Genomic DNA, 7,865 nt, shown 5'->3' with positions numbered 1-7,865 from the left:
AGTGATAGACTAAAGACATAAATTTTGACAGTTTCGAATTCAAAATGAAAATATAGGGATGCTGAGGCTGTTCTTCTGAGAAGCAGGGCAGCTCAAGCTCTGAGTTCAGCCCCAAGCTTACACCCACATCCCTTTTTCTTCAAGAAAGCAAAACTGGAAACTGGTCTGAGCACTGGGTGAGAAGATCGCAGTCTGCGAGCGAACGTACCGCACCTTGTACACAGCTCACCCTTCCCCTAGACCTTGCAAAATGAGATCAGCTTTCTCTCTCTGAATCAGTTTTACCTTCTGCACTAGCCCAGAGTTGTACTGTCTGGTTGGATGGTGTGCTATGAACGGGGGCATAAAATGCAGAAATATGGATGGTAATTCTACCCATACTTTGCTGCTTGTATTTCTTTGCAAAGGTGCCTTTTTCTCAATAGTTTGGTCCTGTTAAGGTCTAACACTGATAAAGCATTTTGAGGCTTTCCCATAGAAGGGATACTATTTATTGCTTTGAGTTTTACCAGCTGGTTAGTAACTCTTGTGTAAGGAAACTTGCCATTTGCTTTCGAGTCTAAAGGAAAATTCAAGTAGTTATGGGTTCTGCAAAACATGGTCCTCTCATGAGGAGCCTGACCTGCAACCCGTCAGCATTGCTTGGCCACCATCTGAAAGGCCACATTACCAGGTTTCATAGAATCACAGAACGGTTTGGGTTGGAAGGGACCTTAAAGATCATCCAGTTCCAACCCCCCTGCCATGGGCAGGGACACCTTCCACTAGACCAGGTTGCTCCAAGCCTCATCCCGCCTGGCCTTGGACACTCCCAGGGTTGGGGCATCCACAGCTTCTCTGGGCAACCTGTCCCAGTGCCTCCCCACCCTTGCCGTGAAGAATTTCTTCCTGATACCTAATCTAAACCTCCCCACTTTCAATTTAAACCCGTTACCCCTTGTCCTGTCACTACAGGCCCTTGTAAAAAGTCCCCCCCGGCTTCCTTGTAGCCCCTTCAGGTATTGGAAGGCTGCAATAAGGTCTCCCCGGAGCCTTCCCTTCTCCAGGCTGAACAAGCCCAACTCTCTCAGCCTTTCATCATAACAGAGGGGCTCCAGCCCTCGGAGCATCTCCGTGGCCTCCTCTGGACTCGCTCCAAGTGGTCAATATCCTTCTGATGTTGAGGGCTCCACAGCTGGACACAGCACTCCAGGTAGGGTCTCGCCAGAGCAGAGGAAAGGGGGAGAGGGCAGAGTACAGGGGGAGAGGTTTCAGTAATTCCTGTTGCGTATTGCACAGCTCGGGGTGTCTGTCACTCATCTCTCAAACTACCCAGGCTTCAGCGGTGTGGTAGGAACCGTTGTTACCTGAGTCGCATCAGCTTTTCCGTGCCCCAGGACATTTGGGAAGCTCACCCCACCGCTTTCCACCCGCCTGCCAGAGATTTCATGACTGTCAGTAAATTCCTTAGTTACTTGAGAAGCCGTTGCTATAGAAAATGTCCTTTTGTGCGTGTTTGTACTGGATTGTCTAAATGAGTGTCAATAGCGGCATCTGACTGGGCAAAAAAAACCTGTCAGTATCTGCCCTCTGATGTTAACATTGGCAGCAGCTTCCTGTAACTGTTGCAGGGAAGTAGGTCTCGTGGCCAAATTCTTTCAAAATTCAGATGTTACCTGTTTGAATATTTAACTCTTTCATGAGATCTCTAAATCTCATCCTTTTCTTTTACCAAGCTGCTGTCCACCGGAGCTTCTCAGGACGAGATGCAAGGTGATCTGGAACCATTTTTCACTCGTAGTGTGCAGTTAATAAATCCTCTCTTCTGTGTTTTTGTGCATTAGGTTTCTTTTCATAGGAGGTAAGTTTAGGAAGGACCTTAAGGGCTCATCAAATCCATCACCTTTTCTCTAAGAGGAATCAGCTCTGCTCACATGGGTCTTGATAGATGTGTTTTAAAAAAAAACCCTAAATGGGTGCCTCACAAACTCTACAGTCTCTTGTGTGTGTTTGGCTAAACATGGGAAGGCTTTCCCAACTCTTAAAACTTCATCTCTGTTGCTGCTCTTTAAGATCATTATTTCTTTACCATGGGGAGTACAACACAGAGATAAGACTGCTCTTCCGACCTTTGACATGCAGGTTGCTGTAGGAATCATAAACCCCAAATCATGCATTCCTACTTGTAGCCTTGGTTAGGGTTTCAGCAACTTGTGATATACCAGAGAGAGATGCGACTGGCATATTTTCATGTTTTTTCAATCACGAGTCTAAATTACTATCTTTCTATTTACAGCAAGTACAACCTGTGTGTCAATCAGGGGAAGGCTCAGATCTGAATCTGTAGTATGGCATCTTAACCATTACCATGACCCCTAAACCAACAGATTTTTGCTTCGTCTGGCCTTTCCTCTGAACATATTTTAGGGAGTTAAACAATATTAAATGCCTTAATCAGTTTAGAAAGTGTGTGTGAGGAGTGGGAGAAGATGTTGTATTGGGTAGGTTGAAAGGGAACTTGCAGTGGCTTTGGATTAAGTTCTCTTGAGTTAATGTGTATGCCTTTGCTGATATAATTTGGCCATCCTTTTCCCTCCTGGATCCTGGTGTCCAGTCATCCTTCTAAGTAAATTCCCTTCCAAACTCTGCTTTGAAGCGATTGAGCTGTTTCTCTCCAAGACAAAACCTCCTCGACACTTCTGGTGATAGTTTATGCCAGGGATCCTTCCCAGTGATCTTTAAGGTCCCTTCCAACCCAAACCATTCTGTGATATGGACAAATCTGAGCCAGGTTTGGCTCCTTCCACCCTATATAGTCCTCCAGCACCATTCCAGCAGTCTTTCCACTGCCAAAAACGCCCATGTCCCTCCAGATGATGTGTAACGGATACCCTCAGTTTCATGTTGGGAAAGTGGTGATGCCACGGGGCTAGCTCTTGCAGTGCTGGGTGGTCTTTGCATCTTAGAGGGGACTCTGCTCCTGCAGTTATACCGTTACTAATTTTAAAGCTGGCTTACACACACATCCATGAAAAGTGTAACAGGAATTCCCAGAGCGGCATCCTATGGTGAACTCCTGAACCGAGGCAGATAGATAAATCGAAGTTGGTGCTTTGTAACTGCTATGGACGTGCAGTTACACCGGCCAGACAATTAGAGAAAAGAGAATATGGTCTCTCTCCAGAGAGCTGAATCTGGTCTAGTGACTCCAGGCATAACAGGATATAGAAATGGTTCTATTTCGCTGCTTTGTTTTAATGTTGATTTGTTTGTAGTCTGCCCAAGATACTAATCGGTGTTTTACAAGTATAAAGACAAAGGTGTCTGCCCTGAAGAACTCACAAAAAACACTACTGTGCAGTGTTAATGCACAGTCAAATTTTCTGCCTAATGAACCAATCACTTTGATAAACCTCTACCTCCTGGTGAATTCTCTGCTTTGATTTTTCCTCTCGACTCCCATCATCTTTTACACCTCACTTTGTATTCTTTTTCGCTCTGCTTTGCATTTTGGGGGCAGTTTGCGCTTTAATCGACATTTTACGGTGTAGCTCCTTGAAAGGAAGTGAATCACCTCTTTTATTAGGAACAAACAAAGTTGGTCTGATGTTGCAACTGTATGGATATTTAAGATGAGAAATTGGAAGACCCTGACCTGGCAGAGGATTTTAAGAGGAATGGTGGGGCGTCGTTAGCTTTTAATCCCTTCAGCATGCTGCGGTTGCTAACAGGTTGTAACATGGATGTTGGTGCCTGCGTTTGCAGTGCTCCCATCCAGAATAATAATTGAACAATTCTTCCTCTTTACTGATGTGTTGGTTTCTTACCACCTATGACTTAGCAGGGATTCTTTTTTTTTTAAGAGGTGTTGATTGCTGCAAAAATAGTCGTGTTAACTGTTGCCATCTCTACCTTACCCTCCCCACTTCCGTTTGTATGTTTTTGCCCCTTTTCCAGAGGTGGTTCCCTCTGCAGCAGAGGTGGTGGAACAGACTCTGTGACAGCTGCTCATCTGCTTCGGCACCAACTCAGCCAGCCACCCTAAATCCTCTTTAGTGGTGTTTTATGCTGTCTTTGTTGGTTTTATATTTCTCACTGAGCCTCACTTCCATCTTAAATCAACACCTGCCTTTTAGCACTAGTCGTGTTCTCATGAGGGAGATGTGCCTGAGAAACTGGTTTAAAGGTGCTACAAATGTGCCTTGATGGTAAGCAGTGCTGGCACGCTTTACTGCTGGGAACTTTGGACTTCTTTAATCAGCATGACATAGATTTTCTTTTTAACTTGTATAGGGTGCTGAAATGTGTCCCGACTTCCTAATTTTTATACTGTTTAATGTTAGGTTATCTTTCACCCAAGTGCATTACTTTGTATTTATCAACACTTAATTTCTTTTGCTTTTATTTTAATTACTTAAAGTGCTGCCTCATTTTAAGGCTGCTTTCCAGGTCTATTAAGTGTATATCATAGGATCACAGAACGGTTTGGGTGGAAGGGACCTTAAAGATCATCCAGTCCCACCCCCTGCCATGGGCAGGGACACCTTCCACTAGACCAGGTTGCTCCAAGCCTCATCCAGCCTGGCCTTGGACACTTCCAGGGATGCTTATTCCGTCTATTCTGTCCCCTCTTACTGGTTTCAACCACATTACATAGGCAGACAGCAGCCTTACAAATACTAAATTCCTACTCTTTATGAAAATAAATGGTCGCCTGAAGAGGAAAGACGGATTGTTTTCCCAGCTGGGCTCAACTGTATTATGAGAGATCAGAGAATCCACGCAGAGGAAAGCCGTTACGAATGCCGTAACCACAGGAACAGCTTCTATCAGAACTTGCACTTCATTAGATATGGGGTCATCCAGCCACAAGATGCAAAGCCACAGGAAGCCAAGTGGCTTGGCTTAGAGTTACTACAACTATCCTTTTTTAAATGAAAAACATAGCTCAGATCTTGAAGGAGCCGTGACCTTCATCTGTGCTGGGAATGACTTCTTTAAAAATTCCATGGCTCCACCCCCCTGCTTTTCTGATGGCATAAAGTGTGGGGTAATGAAGGGAAGAAAGAAAACTGCGCTGGCATTGCTGAATCACTGCCGAGGTCTGAGCCTGGCTGACTCGGTGGTGGAGCTCTGCTTGAGATGGAGGGATCACCCAGCCGCAGCGGGTAGCAGAAGGGGTTAGCGAGGGCTCATCCCGTGAAAGGAGAGCAGGTAGTAGGATGGTTGACTGAACAGAGGCAAAGCAAAAGTAGAAAGCAGCTTTTAAGGTTGGATTGTTAGAGTCTAACTGGGGGTAAGCAAAATCTTTAAAGCTTTTTGGGCTCTTGCTGAATGCTGGGCCACTCGGCTCTGTTGGACAAGGGTCCCTTTTCCACTTTTCTCTACATCCTTGTAGTGCTCAGCATAAAGCAAGAATTTCTGTGCTGTCTGGCATCTGGTTTCTCTCTCTTTCAGTACACTTAGGACACCTAAGTGAACTGTTCCAAGCTTTCCCCTATGGATGTGAGGAATCCCCAACCAACACCACTTCCCTCTCAACAGAACAGCTTCCCACAGTGCGGCTGAGGTACTGGAGACAGCGGCGGTGGCTCACGCTGTTGGCCTTTGCCTGCATGTAGACGGCAGAGTATTAGGAGCAAGTGAGAGATCGGGAACAAATTGGTTTTTCCTTTAATCTGTCGTTTCCTCACGAGTCTTCATTTTGCTCCTTATTCCTGGAGCAGTTTGCTGTTAAGCCGTGATAAGCATCCCATTCCCACTCCTTTTTCAAAGCTCCTGTGCCAGGAGACGTTCCGGCTTGGAACACGCGCGCTGCCTGCGGGATTGCCTACCTGGCAATTATTTGTATTGTTTTGTACCCACTCATAGCTTTAACCTGCGAGTCCCTTGAGGCACATCTTATGTGTTTTGTGTGGTTCACTGGGCAACCATAGAACACTTCACTCCCCTTAGGGCATTATATGAAATGTTAATAATAAAATCCTAGGAAATCTATTTGGAATTAGAGGCACAGGGATTTTCTCATTGTCGTTTTTATACATTACCTCTAAATCTTTATGCAGTATCATAAAGCTAATACTTAGCATAATGAAAGACGTGTGTCATTAAAATTCACCCAGGTCAAAATTACAGAACCAACCATCACCCTAAAAAGAAAAGTCAAGGAGGAGGGGAAGCAGCAAAGAAGGTTGTAAAGTGAAGGCTGTGGTTTGCAAGGCACAGAAGTGGAAGGGAGGCAAGAAAGGCAGAATCATAGAATGGTTTGGATTGGAAGGGACCTTAAAAACCATCCAGTCCAACCCCCCGGCCATGGACAGGGACCCCTTCCACTAGACCAGGTTGCTCCAAGTCTCATCCAGCCTGGCCTTGGACACTTCCAGGGATGGGGCATCCACAGCTTCTCTGGGCAACCTGTCCCAGTATCCTGTCAGTGCTGTCTCTATCCCCTCAATACAAAAAAATAACTCTAGATGTTAAGGTGCCAAAGCAATTAAAGAAAGGTTTCTAATAAGCCTGAAGTAAACTTCCCACTTCATGGGGACCTGGAGAGCCAAGGAAACATAAAGAGGGATGAAAGAAGGGAAGAAAGGATCAGTTTGCAGTGGTTACTGGGACAAAGAAAGATGGCATGTGCAAAGTACGAGGAGGAATAATGTTCAGGAAAGAAGAGGGAGAAAGGATTCGATCACATTTCCACATTTCTCATCCTTGAGTATGTCAGCAATGGTGAAGTATTGATTTTAGATCCAGCAATAGCTGACCTTGTCTTGAAACACCAAATTAAGGTGGTCCCTATTGAGGACATGTCAGTGAACAGACTCCTTCAGCCACAAGGCAGGTGGAAAACTTGCCATCGAGCAGTTGGCACTACTTTGTGGGTAATGATGTAGTATGGGGATGATGTGCCTGGAGACGCCAAGCGCCAGCATGACGTATGCAGCCTTGTAGCTTGAGCAGGACACCGCACGTGGCCTGTGGCCTGTAACAAAGATGCTGGCTTTTCGTGGTCAGTTTGTGAAATCTGCAATCTTTGGCAGAACTTTGGCTCTGTGAGCCTGTGAAACAACTCATCTGTTTTAACCTATGCAAGCAAGCCATGTGGGGAGAGAAGAGCTTAGCTCAGCACCTACAGTGTCTACATTACCAAGGCCTGCTTCAATGCCAAAGAAAATCTTAACTATCCGAGTGAAGAAGGCAGGTCTTGTGCTGCAGAACTGACAGCCATACGATGTTGAGACAGTTTGTACCCTCACAGTCAGGGTGTTATCTCAGCTCTTCTACTCAAAGGCAATCCAGCTCTGATCTCCCAAGCATTAAAGGTAAAAACATAGTTTATTTGTGTTTCTCATCCATACCTGTCCAAGCTGCTCTTGGGTTTACATTGCGTTCCTCCAGTGGGAGTAAAGAGCCTCGCTTTCCACCTTCATACCTCTCCTCACGCTTCAGTTCCTTTGGCTTGCTTCCCATGGCTAACCTTTGTGCTTCCAGTTCCTGAAGGGGGGCTACAAGAAAGCTGGGAGGGGCTTTTTACAAGGGCAGGGAGTGACAGGACAAGGGGTAACGGGTTTAAACGGAAAGAGGGAGATTGAGATGGGACATCAGGAAGGAATTCTTCCCGGAGAGGTTGGTGAGGCACTGGGACAGGTTGCCCAGAGAAGCTGTGGATGCCCCATCCCTGGGAGTGTCCAAGGCCAGGCTGGATGAGGCTTGGAGCAACCTGGTCGAGTGGAAGGTGGCCCTGCCCATGGCAGGGGGTGGGACTGGATGGGCGTTAAGGTCCCGCCCAGCACAAACCATTCTGTGCTGATAGCCAGGACTCTTTACACTTTGTGACAAGTGTGCACGAGGCTGGAATACCTCTCCTACAGTAGGAAACCTCAGAA

The sequence above is a fragment of the Eurypyga helias genome, unplaced genomic scaffold, assembly GCF_000690775.1.
Source record: "Eurypyga helias isolate BGI_N326 unplaced genomic scaffold, ASM69077v1 scaffold14728, whole genome shotgun sequence".
Classification (NCBI taxonomy): domain Eukaryota; kingdom Metazoa; phylum Chordata; class Aves; order Eurypygiformes; family Eurypygidae; genus Eurypyga; species Eurypyga helias.
This window is presented reverse-complemented; position numbering follows the sequence as displayed.